General features: G+C 38.8%; 1 long non-coding RNA gene across 1 annotated transcript in view; it reads left to right on the top strand.

Annotated features, from left to right (window-relative positions):
- The first annotated feature begins 475 nt into the window (after window positions 1-475).
- Window positions 476-13,147, top strand: part of LOC147018053 (uncharacterized) — a 47,502-nt gene continuing 34,830 nt past the window's right edge. The window contains exon 1 of the long non-coding RNA XR_015062236.1: window positions 476-2,811. This is a non-coding gene — a long non-coding RNA (uncharacterized LOC147018053). The remainder of the gene's footprint in view (window positions 2,812-13,147) is intronic.

The following is a 13,147-nucleotide window of genomic DNA, read 5'->3' as shown; positions in this document are numbered from 1 at the left end:
TAAGTTAGGTATAAATGTAATATAGTCATAATATGATAATATGATTAAGGAAAAGACATAAATTTACATTATTAAAGATGAAGTGCACGTGCACCACGTGACCTTCACAACCCGTCAACCCTCCATCTTACAAAAGTAATTTTATAATAAAAATTAATAATATGTGTGTTTACAATCGTGCTTACATTTGAAATGATGCAGATAAAACCTGTTTTTGATGGATGGATCATTTAATAAATAAAACCGTCAACCGTGAAATCTCGCGAGACGCGAGATTAGTGACGCCAGTCGCGAGATTAGTGACGCGAGTCGCGAGATTAGTGACGCGTTCACGAGATTAGTGACGTGAGTCGCGAGGGACGAATCACAGAGCACGAGCTCACAGCAGGAGAAAAAGACGTCGATGATGGACAAACGAAAATGGCTCAGAAAAGGAAAAAATGTAAGCGACGAAAATGAAGAAGATGATGAAAGACATGTTGTGGGAGGAGGAGGAGGAGGAGGAGGAGGAAAAGACGATCATGTCGATGAAATACCGACAGAAGCTGGCCATTCTGGCCAAGCCAGCAACGTCAGCCCTGCAGCTGTAGCCCCAGCGCAGACAGCTGAGTTTCCACGCTCAGCGGTGGCCTCGGGGTCGGGTGTGACTGTCAAGCCGTTTCCCGATGATCTTGGAAGTGAGAGACCCAATCGAGTTGTTCTACAGTGGTACCCTGGCCATCTTTTGCAGAACAAGAGTCGCTCGTTTGTGTCCTCGTAGTACCAGACTAATGAATGGCTGGAATACAGTGTGCAGACAGATGCAGCATTCTGCGATCCATGTAGGAAGTTTAACACCGCACGTGGCCCAGTGGACTCTACTTTCACAGTGCGAGGCTACCGGAATTGGAAACATGCCGTTGAGAAAAACAGGGGGTTTCACAAACATGCAACTTCAAAGGAACATTTAACTTGTGTTTTGAGGTGGAAGGAGAATGAGAGGCGCATCAATTGTGGTGAGGAGATTTCCACACTCTTCAATGCTGACCAGCAAAATAGAAACCGATACTATGTGTCTGCTCTTATAGATGTTGTGGGATTTCTCGCCGAAAATCAGATACCTTTTAGAGGGAGCCTTGATATTTTTGAAGATATGTCAGATGGGCACAGTCGGCTCTTCCTCTCGCTTTTAAGCTACACACTCAAAAAAGACACCGAGCTCGCCAAAATAATACAGCATATCCCACGAAACGCAACCCATACTAGTCCGGAAATGCAGAATGAACTGATCTGCACATTGAGTAATGTTGTGACGGATGCCATCGTGGAAGAAGTAGGCACATCGTGGTTTACTATCAAGGTGGATGGGACGAAGGACCCCACTGAATGTGAGAACATATCAATCATCATTCGCTTTGTATCGGCATCAAATGAAGCAACAGAGCGTCTACTCACAATAGCTACAGCCGACGCTGGAGATGCAAAAACATTGACAGACCTAATAATTGCAGAGCTGACAAAAACAGGACTTGACACCTCAAAAATATTAAGTCAGGTGTACGACGGGGCTTCGGTAATGGCTGGGAAGCACGGTGGGGTGCAAAAGTTGTTGCAAGAGATATTGGAAAGAGAAATCCCTATGTCTACTGCTTAAATCACCAACTCCATCTGGTAGTTATCCACGCACTGGCAGCAGAGAACGCTGTCACTGATTTCGTCGAGGTTTGTTGTTGCCTGTACAAAATCTTCAGAAAGCCCACTGTTGCTGCACAGTATAAAGGTGAGCGGTTAAAACGACTTCTTGATCAAAGGTGGACGGGACATTTAGCCACCGTGTCTGTGATCATAGGATCTTTTAAGGATATCACATCCTGACTGTCGGAGATTGATGCAGAGTGCGCCTACGGTGCAGAGATGAGGATGGAGGCTATTGGGCTTTTGCGGGAAGTCTCTGGGCCTGCCTTCATGTTCATTGCTATCTTTGTACAAAAACTGCTGATGTTGTTAGATGGCCCTAACAGACTCTTGCAGGCAGAGGACATGGACTTGCTAACGGGGTTGGAACTGGTGGCGAGTGCTACAGAGTGCGTGAAGAAACTCCGCTCTGAGGATGAGTTCACTGATCTGTGGAATAAGGCCAACAATGCTCGCACTTCTACACCTGCACCACCAAAACGGAGACGCACAATGCATCAGAACTTGGAACAGTTTGTAGTTTTGGAGAATACAGGACAAAACAACGACAATGACAAGACGGAACTGCAGAGGGTTTTTTTTACTGCGCAATTGACACTGTGATTGGCGAGTTCGCTCAGCGCTTCAGTGAGCGCAACACACAACTCGCCCGTTCACTCACTGCCTTGAATCCTGAAAATGGCACGTTTTTGGATCCCCACTTGCTCCAGCACATAATGACATTAACAAAGTCAACCATCAGTGAAACAGAGTGTGTGGTTGCAAAGCAGTTTATTCGCTCACAGACAGAAAAGCAGCCAAACGAGAGATGGACAACACAAAAATTCTCCCAACATACCACGAAACGCTGGAAGCCATGCCAAGTGTAGTGACTGCTATGAGACTTGGACTAACATTTGGTGCGTCCACTGCCATGTGTGAAAACTCATTCTCAACATTGAGGAATGTCTTCACTGTCCATCGACGGTCCATGTGCCATGCACGCAAGGCACAACTGGTACGGCTGGCCTTCGAGAGAGACCTCACACGCAAATGCCTGAATGAATGGAAGGAGAAGGTCCTCAGAAGATTCCACACCAAGACACGTCGCCTGCAGCTCTTCTGACAGCGAGTACAGCGGTATAAAAACTATACGAGGTCAGATTGTGTGTGTGACTGCTGGTGATGCGTGTGTGGTTGTGGTTGTGGTTGCAGTGTGCTTGTGGTTGCAGTGTGGTTGTGGTCAGCACCCGCCGTGGTAGGCTGCTTTATACTTCTGATGTTTAAGTTAAACGTTGTGTTTGGTGCTTTGCATATCCCATATCTAGTGCTTTGTGCATAACCTTACCCCTGTGTAATTGACTGCTTTAAATGCGGACCTTGTGGTATCTTCAGGCTGGTCGTATTTGCTGTTGATAGTTTAACGTGATGATCGCAGGTCATAGCCTACTGTATCTTATTTCAAAGTGCACTGATTCTGGTGCCAACCTCCCCCGTTTAGTCATTATATCTCTGGTATATTAATTTTCTAATGCCAATTCTTCACAACACCTTGTATAAGTGCACCTGAATTGGTGCCAATTGTCGAATCATTGAATATCGGCATTGTGAATGTGCCAGTTTGTTGCGGCTCTCCTGCATTCGAATAATTTTAGGCCAAAAACATCGGAACATATTTAATCTTGATGAGATCAATTTGGTTCGTATGCGACGGCAACCTCAGTATAGATGTGTCAATGCTGCATGAATACAATACTATTATTGTATTCAAAAATATTAAATTTTTGTATTCAAATAAGCCGGGTTATCAAAAATATTAAATATAATAATTGTGCCCCCCCATCCAGTTCATATGCCCCCCTTAATACTGAGCCCTGGCTATGGGCCTGTACACAAGGACAGAAGGCAAAGCAGTAAGGAAGATAGTGAAAGGACAGAGACAGAAGATGCAGGAAAGAACAAAGAATAAATAGTAAAGCAAAGATTGCGAGTGATGAGGAATGGATAGATAAAGCATGAAGGAAAGTGTCAACAAGAAGTGCTTTGGGCCGTAGTTGTGCCACCAATGAACTTGGCAATCTATAAAGTCACTCCAAAGATAATGATAATTGCTCCAAAGCTCGAACACAAGAAGCGAGAACGAGTGAACAAAGCGAAAGGAAGGACAGAGAGAAGAATACAAAGGACCCATGTGGGTGTGCAAATATGAAGTGAGCAGTTCAACAGAATCCGGAAACATTCTTAAGCTCCGATCAAAGTCTCTCTCTCTTTCAGTAAGAAGCCCTCTGCTCCAGATTTTTATAGTCAGTTCCCTGTTTTCGCTCGAGCCACGCTCCCCCCTCCCCCCCCCCCGTGTCCATTGGAAGAGCCACCACGGCCCTGGGTTTAGGCATGATATATGGTTTCAGGCATTCACGAAAACTATCCGGAACAGTCTTTGTGGCATGTGGGCTGTGAGGAGAGTCTGCTAATGAAATATAGAATATTGAAAATGACTTCAGACAGTTAAACTGTTTTAAAATTGCATTATATATATATATATATATATATATATATATATATATATATATATATATATATATATATATATGTACACACACACACACACACACACACACACACACACACACACACACACACACACACACACACACACACAATGATGTATCCAAATATCCTCTCTGTCATTTATGTACATGCTCCTTTGTGATTTTTACTCCACTATGCCATGGATCACGACAAAATTATTTTAAAGAGGAGTGACTGATAAAACTTAAAAGCATAATGGAAAATATATGGTTGTGAAAAATGTATGCAAAACCTTTTTATCAAATGGTTTCGGAGCCTTTTATCAGGTATTTCGTAATCAAAAGATGAAAGCTTCTTCTCACTCTCCCATTCCTTTCTCTTCGTCACCTTCACTCTCTGCGCTACTTTGTTCCACAGCATTCATCACTCTCACCCATTCTTCCTGCCACTTTTTCGATCAAATAACTACCCACCTCTTCTTTAAAAAATGGAATCTTCAACACTTAATGTAGTTTTGTAGGTTTCTCGTTTAACATGTGATCAATCACATAGTTATGCTGTTCTTCTGATGTGTTATTTGTCTTTAGCCAGCCATATCTACTACCTTTAGATTCTAAATGATCGGCCCAGTTGTCACTTTTCCAACTTTCCTGACAGAACTTTTAAAACTCATCTTTCCCATCACTTTGACTCATCACACAAATGAACAAAACGACAACAGAAGGTTATTATTTTTTCACCTCCCTGATAACCAACAATTATCCTCCTTTTCTGATAATGACCTGACGACGATGTTCTTTATGAAATTAATTCTGACAATCACCACTGCTCTTACAGTGCGATCTCAGGCATAGGAGAACCGACCTCGAGAAACTGGCTGCTCTTTGACTGATAGAATAATAAAAAATAAACACGACACGGACGAGAGTGTCAGGTATGCGTGTCAGCCTCGAGAGTGTCAGGTATGCGAGCTTCAAGTGGCCATGACTGAGCTGCCATCACTTCTTCTCTTGTTGAAAGCAGGTCTTCGATAAGCTGTCCCATTTAGAGACTAAAAATAACAAACTCGGTTTTACCTCCTTCGAGGAGTTTTTTCCCACTTGTCGACTGTGGAACGTTTTGTGGCAGTTTTTCCTTTTTGGAAAGGAGGGATTCTAAGGGCTCTATTCTTGCTTTGCTATCTTGGGATTACACATCATGCAGATATTATTCTGGCCACCCATGGAGTATTTCTCTGATAGAAAACAGCACTTTATTGGTTTTGCATGAACATTCCGTGTGTGATCATTCTTTAAGACCACCATTCATGGTGTGCACTGTTACGTGCATGTTTTTCTTTTGGGAGAGGGAGGGGTACATTCGGTGACAATTAGGGATCCGTTTTTATTTACCAAATTGGAAAAAGTTGTTTTTTTATCTAACCAATGTTATGTTATCTACCTTGGAAATTTTTTTATTCTCTCTTGAAATGTATAAAACACCACTTTAAGAAATACGACAAAAGGGGAGAATGGGGTCGTACAGACCCTTGTCAAATATGGACTCAAGGGATTAATGTTAATAGAAAAATCGTTTTGTGTTTTGATATGGGTACTTTCATAATATTTAATATTAGGTGTAATAAGTCATTGCTATGATCATAGAATTAGAAAACATTGGTCGGCATACTCTTACAAAAACAGTGAAGGGTGGAATTATGGAGGTACTAGCAAAGAACCCTTTCTTACAGATGTGTTAATTCCTCCAGTTTCGAGACGTCTACAGTGTTTATCATTATACCTAGTTTGTAATACTGGCACCCACCAGTCGGCGCTATACCGCCTCTGTGTTTTTTAACCGCTTAAAACTAACACCCCAAATACAACCACAAGTTCTTAACTCGCTCTGTCCATCAGTTCAGTTCTCAGAATGTTTCTACTTCTGGGAGTATGATTTTTATTTATTTAAAGAAACTGCCTAAAAGCTTCACATGCACACCCAAGTACATCTGTCATTTTTCAGCTCATTCGGTCTAGTGGTTCAAGAGTGCATAGAAGTAAAACAATCACACAAGCAGTGTGATATTCCATCCATCCAATGGGACCATACTCTGTGCAGAGAGTTGGTGCTGTCTCAGCAATCTCCTTGGCTATTGGACACAATCCTGGACAGTTCGCCATTCCGACACAGGATACCAGCAAGTTGGCACTCACTTTGCCGACCTCGGAAGGATGACAGGCAGAGTCAACCCCACCTGATATTAATTCAACAGTTAGGGAGTTTTGAACTTAGGATTCTAGGATCCCAAGCCCACGACCCTAAGCATGAATCCAACACCAGGCATCGTGTAATATTATAGGAGGATAATTCCCACACTTCTCTGATGTATATGGTTTTGATGCAGGGAATTGGCATATATAATGATGACTTGTAATACCATCTTACACCGGGAGTGGCACTTTACAATGTGCATTTACAGAGTGAATTTGGGCTCCACCATTCTTACTATCAATACTGGGGGCGATAAAAAAAATGTTTTATCACGTAAACCACTCCTGGACACATCCCAAGTACAGCCACAAGTTTTCAACTCATTCCATCCAGTGGTTGAGGAATGCAGATAAGTCAAACAAACAAACAGACTTAGACAGATTATAGAATCTGTCTGTGTCTGTTTGTTAGTTGAATAGTTGAAAATATAGTTTAAATTATACAGTGATGAAAAAAATTGACTTTTTTCTGGAGATGTTATGAGCTTGAAATCTTCCCATGCACACCCAAGTACACCCATTTCTTCACGAGTCACATTTGGATAGTCCACTCATTTGGTTCCAAATTTGAAACGAAGTTACAGTAATATTGTGCGCTATGTGGGTATTTTGTATTTTTTAAAGAGCTCTCTTCTGAAGAATATTAGTGAAAGCATTTTTGCCTTGGCTGAAGGGTATTGCGTTTGTTATTTTGTTTGTTTGTTACTTTGTTTGTTTGTCTGTCTGTCCATCTGTCCATCTGTCCACACATAATGTGCTAAAGTAGGCCAAAAAAGCCACCTGGTGGTAACCATGATTGCACATTACGTTTTTCAACCGAGTACCTCGAAAGGTGTGCACAATTAGAATGTAAGTACATCCATAAATTATGTACAATTAGATTGTGAGTACATCCATAAATTATGTACAATTAGAATGTGAGTACATCCATAAATTATGTCCAATTTGAATTTGAGTACATCCATAAATTATGTACAATTAGAATGTGAGTACATCCATAAATTATGTACAATTAGAATGTGAGTACATCCATAAATTATGTACAAATAGAATGTGAGTACATCCATAAATTATGCACAATTAGAATGTGAGTACATCCATAAATTAGGTACAATTAGAATGTGAGTACATCCATAAATTAGGTACAATTAGAATGTGAGTACATCCATAAATTATGTACAATTAGAATGTGAGTACATCCATAAATTATGTACAATTAGAATGTGAGTACATCCATAAATTATGTCCAATCAGAATGTGAGTACTTCAATAAATTATGTACAATTAGAATGAGTACATCAATAAATTATGTACAATTAGAATGTGAGTACATCCATAAATTATGTACAATTAGAATGTGAGTACATCCATAAATTATTTCCAATTTGAATTTGAGTACATCCATAAATTATGTACAATTGGAATGTGAGTACATCCATAAATTATGTACAATAAGAATGTGAGCACGTCTATAAATTATGTACAATTAGAATGTGAGTATGTCTATAAATTCTATACAATTAGAATGTGAGTACGTCTATAAATTATGTACAATTAGAATGTGAGTAAATCAATAAATTATGTACAAATAGAATGCGAGTACATCTATAAAGTATGTACAATTAAAATGTGAGTACATTATAAATTATGTACAATTAAAATGTGAGTACATCAACAAATTATGTACAATTAGAATGTGAGTACGTGTCTAAATCATGAACAATTAGAATGTGAGTACATCTATAAAGTATGTACAATTACAATGTGAATGCATCTATGAATATGTTCAATTAGAATGTGAATACATCTATAAATTATGTACAATTAGAATGTGAGTACACCTCCAAAGTGTGAACAATTAGAATGTGAACACATCTATAAAGTATGTGCAATTAGAATGTGAGTACATCTATAAACTAGAGGGGGAGCACTCGGTGGAGTGCAAAACCTCCGCCGCCGATACTGCTAGGTCACTCAAGTGAACCTGATATCCTATTCATTCAATTTGACGTCAACAGTGCTCACAGAGTTATAGTTTGCAACTTTCCCTTTTACTTTTAACTTTTACATACTCAATTCATTTGTCATAACTAGATTCCTTGAGACAGAAATTGATTTTACGTGGTTATATCCACCTGAAGTTCCAAAATCAGCCGCAATTATAATTTAGGCATGTTTTTTTGTTGGAAATCACTTATAACATGTAGAAATGCAAAAAAAAAAATCGAAATTTTGTTGAAAAAAATTTGCCAATTTTTTTTTTCTCCAACAATTTTTTTTTTTGGGGGGGGGGTTGGAAATCACTTTAAACATGTAGAAATTCCCAAAAAAAAATTCAAATATTTTTTTCAAATTGGCCACCATAGCGGCCATATTGGATTTTGGACCAAGTCCCAAATCTAATGGCATGATCCTTGGACCAAACCTAACCCCCCACCAAGTTTCGTCAAAATCCGTCAAGGAGTTTTTCCGTAATACTGTTCACAAACAAACAAACAAACAGAAAGGGGTGAAAACAGTAACCTCTGATCTTCGATGGTGGAGGTTAATTATGTACAATTAGAATGTGAACACATCGAAAAGTATGTACAATTAGAATGAGTACATCGATAAAGTATGTACAATTTGAATGTGAGTACATCGATAAAGTATGTACCATTCGAATGTAAATACATCGATAAAGTATGAGCAATTTGAATGTGAGTACATCGATAAAGTATGTACCATTCGAATGTGAATACATCGATAAAGTATGTACCATTCGAATGTGAGTGCATCTCTAAAGTATGTGCAATTAGAATGTGAGTACGTCTATAAAATATGTAAAATTAAAATGTGAGCATGTCTATAAATTATGTACAATTAGAATGGGATTACGTATATGAAGTGTGTGCTGTATTACTAGAATGTGAGTGCATCAATAGACTATGTACTATTGGACTGAATTTATACAATAAAACCGAGAAGGTCTATTTTTTCACTTTATAAACATGAACCTATGTCTTCAATGCATCATCTGCATACAAACACCACACAAAATACACCACGCAAAATAACTCCTCGTGAGGGTTTGCAATCTCTAATTGCTCTATCTCGTTATTATTTGTTTGGGAACAAGCTGAAGGTGACATTTTCACTTATATACCAAACTAACGTTGTGGTAAATCATTGCAAAAATAATGCAGAGGAAAAGCTGATTCAAAAGCAATATTACCGACATTTAGGGTTATACAAAGCCATAGAGTTTGGGTTAGGTTTTTGAAGAGGATATAAGATTGAGTTTAGAAATATTTGTTTTGATTTTGAAGTCACGTGATGTGCAAGGATCACTGAGGCATTATCCAACCCAACATTCCTTTATATAATTTTTCAGTCACATTGTTTCCCACAACAGCGCCTGGCAAAGCACGCAATGAGGGCATTTAGCTGAGTAATGTCAGGAAATAATCCAAGTGGTAATGCACATTAGGTTTACACTCCAAAGAAAAATAAAAACAGCATTTGCTTCCAATGTCCTTTATGCCTATTAAAAAATAAATCTCAACACTACCATTTCCACAATTACCTGGTGTTACAGAACAAAACTAGGACAATTCGGAGACCACATATCTCTGCCATTCTATAAAGTATGTACTATAAGAATGTGAGTACGTAAAAAAGTAAGTCGAATTAGAATATGAGTACGTTTATATAAAGTATGAACAATTAGAATGTGAGTACGTCTATAAATTATTTACAATTAGATAAAGTATGTAAAAGAGCATGATAAAAAACACACATATATATATATATATATATATATATATATATATATATATATATATATATATATATACATATATATTTAAATATATACATACAGACACGTATATATCTTCTTTTTCTTTCGTATATATATATCTTCTTCTTCTTTCGGCTGCTCCCGTTAGGGGTCGCCACAGCGGATCATCCGTATGATCCGCATAGTGATTTGGCACATGTTTTACACGTGCCGGACGCCCTTCCTGACGCAACCCTGGTCGCCTCTTACGACACAGGGATATGGTACACCTATTTTAACCGGGGTATACACCGGCCCAGTGCACTGGTACTCACTTCGCCGACCTCGGAAGGATGACAGGCTGAGTCAACCCCCTGGTGTATTAATTCAGTGGCCCAACGGGGCTTGAACTCAGGAACTTTTGGATCCCAAGCCGCTGCCCTAACCACTGCGCCAACATTAGGCTACATATATACATTACACTCCATAGATACATAAAACAGCATTTGCTTCCAATGTCTTTTAAGCCCATTAAAAGCTACATCTCAACACTACCATTTCCACAATTACCTGTTGTTACAGAACAAAACTAGAAGGGTATGGCAGAGAGCACATACCTCCGCCATTCTATAAAGTATGTTCTATTAGAAAGTGAGTACGTCAATAAAGTAGGTCAAATTAGAATGTGAGTCCATCTACATAAATTATGAACAATTAGAATGTGAGTACGTCTATAAATTATGTACAATTAGATAAAGTACGTGCAAGAGCATGATATATATATATATATATATATATATATATATATATATATATATATATATATATATATATATATATATATATATATATATATATATATACATATATATATATATATATATATATATATATATATATATATATATATATATATATATATATATATATTAGTCCGGGAGCCAACCTGTGTACGAGGCTGTTTTAGGGTTGGACCTTACAGCCTCTGCTATAAAATTTTACACCCCCAGGATGTTTAGATATATGTTTGCAGTTCATGAAAACCAATGTTGGCAATTCATAAGCTCTTGCGAAAAATTTTGGCGGCCGTTTTTGTTTGAGGAAGATTTGAAAAATTTGATAAAACAGCAATTGTCAATAAAATTTCTAAAAAATTAAAAAATCACATTCATGAAAAATAAATGTGAACTAAATGTAAGAATTCAATCAGTGCATTGTAAAATGACAAAAAAAAATTGCCTTTGTGAAAGTAAACCTCGTAAAAGTACATAATTTTGTGAAAAATGCCTTAAAAATAACGTTTTCTGAAGATGGCCTTTAGAACTTTTCTTATCATAGGCAGATGCTGCATTAGAATACTAATTTCTCTTAATGTGATATGAACATGGTATCCATGGCTAATTAAAACAGCAAATTTGATTGAGTTCTATCAATTTTTAAAGAGAAAATTAACATTTTTGTCAACCAAAGTTACCCCTACCCCCAAAATCCTCTTACTCTATTGAACACAGTTCGGTTAAGGTTTGCTGGATCCAGGTTGGGTACTTCACAGTTCACTCTTCCAAAGGAAAATTCAATGGTGTTTGGAGTGACATGGCCCTGGAGCAGACATACAACAATGAAGGGAAGACATCTCTGTTCAAAGGCATATCTCAGGCACCAGCTGCTCGAGATAAATATGTGAAAACGGCACCATTTCTCACAGCTGTATCAGAGAACATAAAGTCTATGGCTAATCTAGGCCAACAGGAATCTACTCATCATGGAGAAACACAGAAGCAGGCAACAGAAGAACATATGCATGTTGAGGAGATCAAGAAAGTGATATGCCAGCAGATGATAAACCCATTCCAGTGTAACAACCAAGTGGTTCTGCTCAATAGAGCAACTAGTGAGAAGGCTGCTTCAAAAGACTTGGTCCATGCTCAAGCTAAGGGCATGGAAGCCATTATGAAAGCAGAAGAGGTGGTCTCTATTATGATTGAACCACTGAAGCTGGTAACTTTCTCCTCACAGAAGAAATCAAAACCATCAAGGAAACAGAGTTTAATCAGGATCTATCAAGATAAGACTGCAACTACACGTGTGCTGTGTTTCTATCGAGATGCCGACCCAGTCACAAGACAGATTGCATTTTCCCATGAGTGGACAGACTATCCATCATCCCTGTTTGAGGTTGATCCACGCTTAGCACAGGGGGTTGTAATGCGCAAAGGCAACGAGTCTGATTTCGTGGCAGTGCTAATTGCTGAAGCTGAGCAGGATGTTGTTTTGCAGCTGCCATCATTACCACAGAGTGACCTATACACAGTTTATCTGGTAGACACAATGGCATTTGTAAATAAATACCAAAAAATGGGTGCGAAAACATTTGGTGAACTTCCCCAGCTGTATCTTCGCAAGCAGGTGTATCCTGCAGTTGAAACCTGAAATGTGCACCTGTGTCAACATCATTGGTGATCAGTATGATTTTGATGATAGCCATACTTTGAAGGGTGATGAGCAGCAGAGGAGAAACCAGACAGACCAGGCAAGACAATTCTCACCATCCAAGAGTCTAGAAATTCCGGACTGGAATTTATTCATGAAGAATCCAAGAAATAAAGGAAATCTTCAGAACTTCATTGGCACTTCCCTTTGTGAGAGTCCTGAAGCTATTCCGGATGGAGTGACCATCATTCTTGGTAGTATGATGGAAAACAAAGGTCACACTCTTTCCATCACATCAGCATCAAGTTCAGTTCTGGACTTACCTTGTGAAGAACATGAAGAGGCAGACACAAGGATTATTGCTCATCTTGCGTATTGTGTGGAATATCTTGATCACCATCGAGCTGTTGTGCATGCAACAGATACAGACATAATTATGCTGTGTATATATCACTTCTGCTGCTTGAACACATTGCAAGAACTCTGGATACAACGGCAGAATCAGGTCAGGTCAGGTATGGGAGCA

This window comes from Eptatretus burgeri, chromosome 10 (genome assembly GCF_056783735.1).
Source record: "Eptatretus burgeri isolate ZD-2024b chromosome 10, Ebu_testis_v1, whole genome shotgun sequence".
Taxonomy (NCBI): Eukaryota; Metazoa; Chordata; class Myxini; order Myxiniformes; family Myxinidae; genus Eptatretus; species Eptatretus burgeri.
This window is presented reverse-complemented; position numbering and strand designations above follow the sequence as displayed.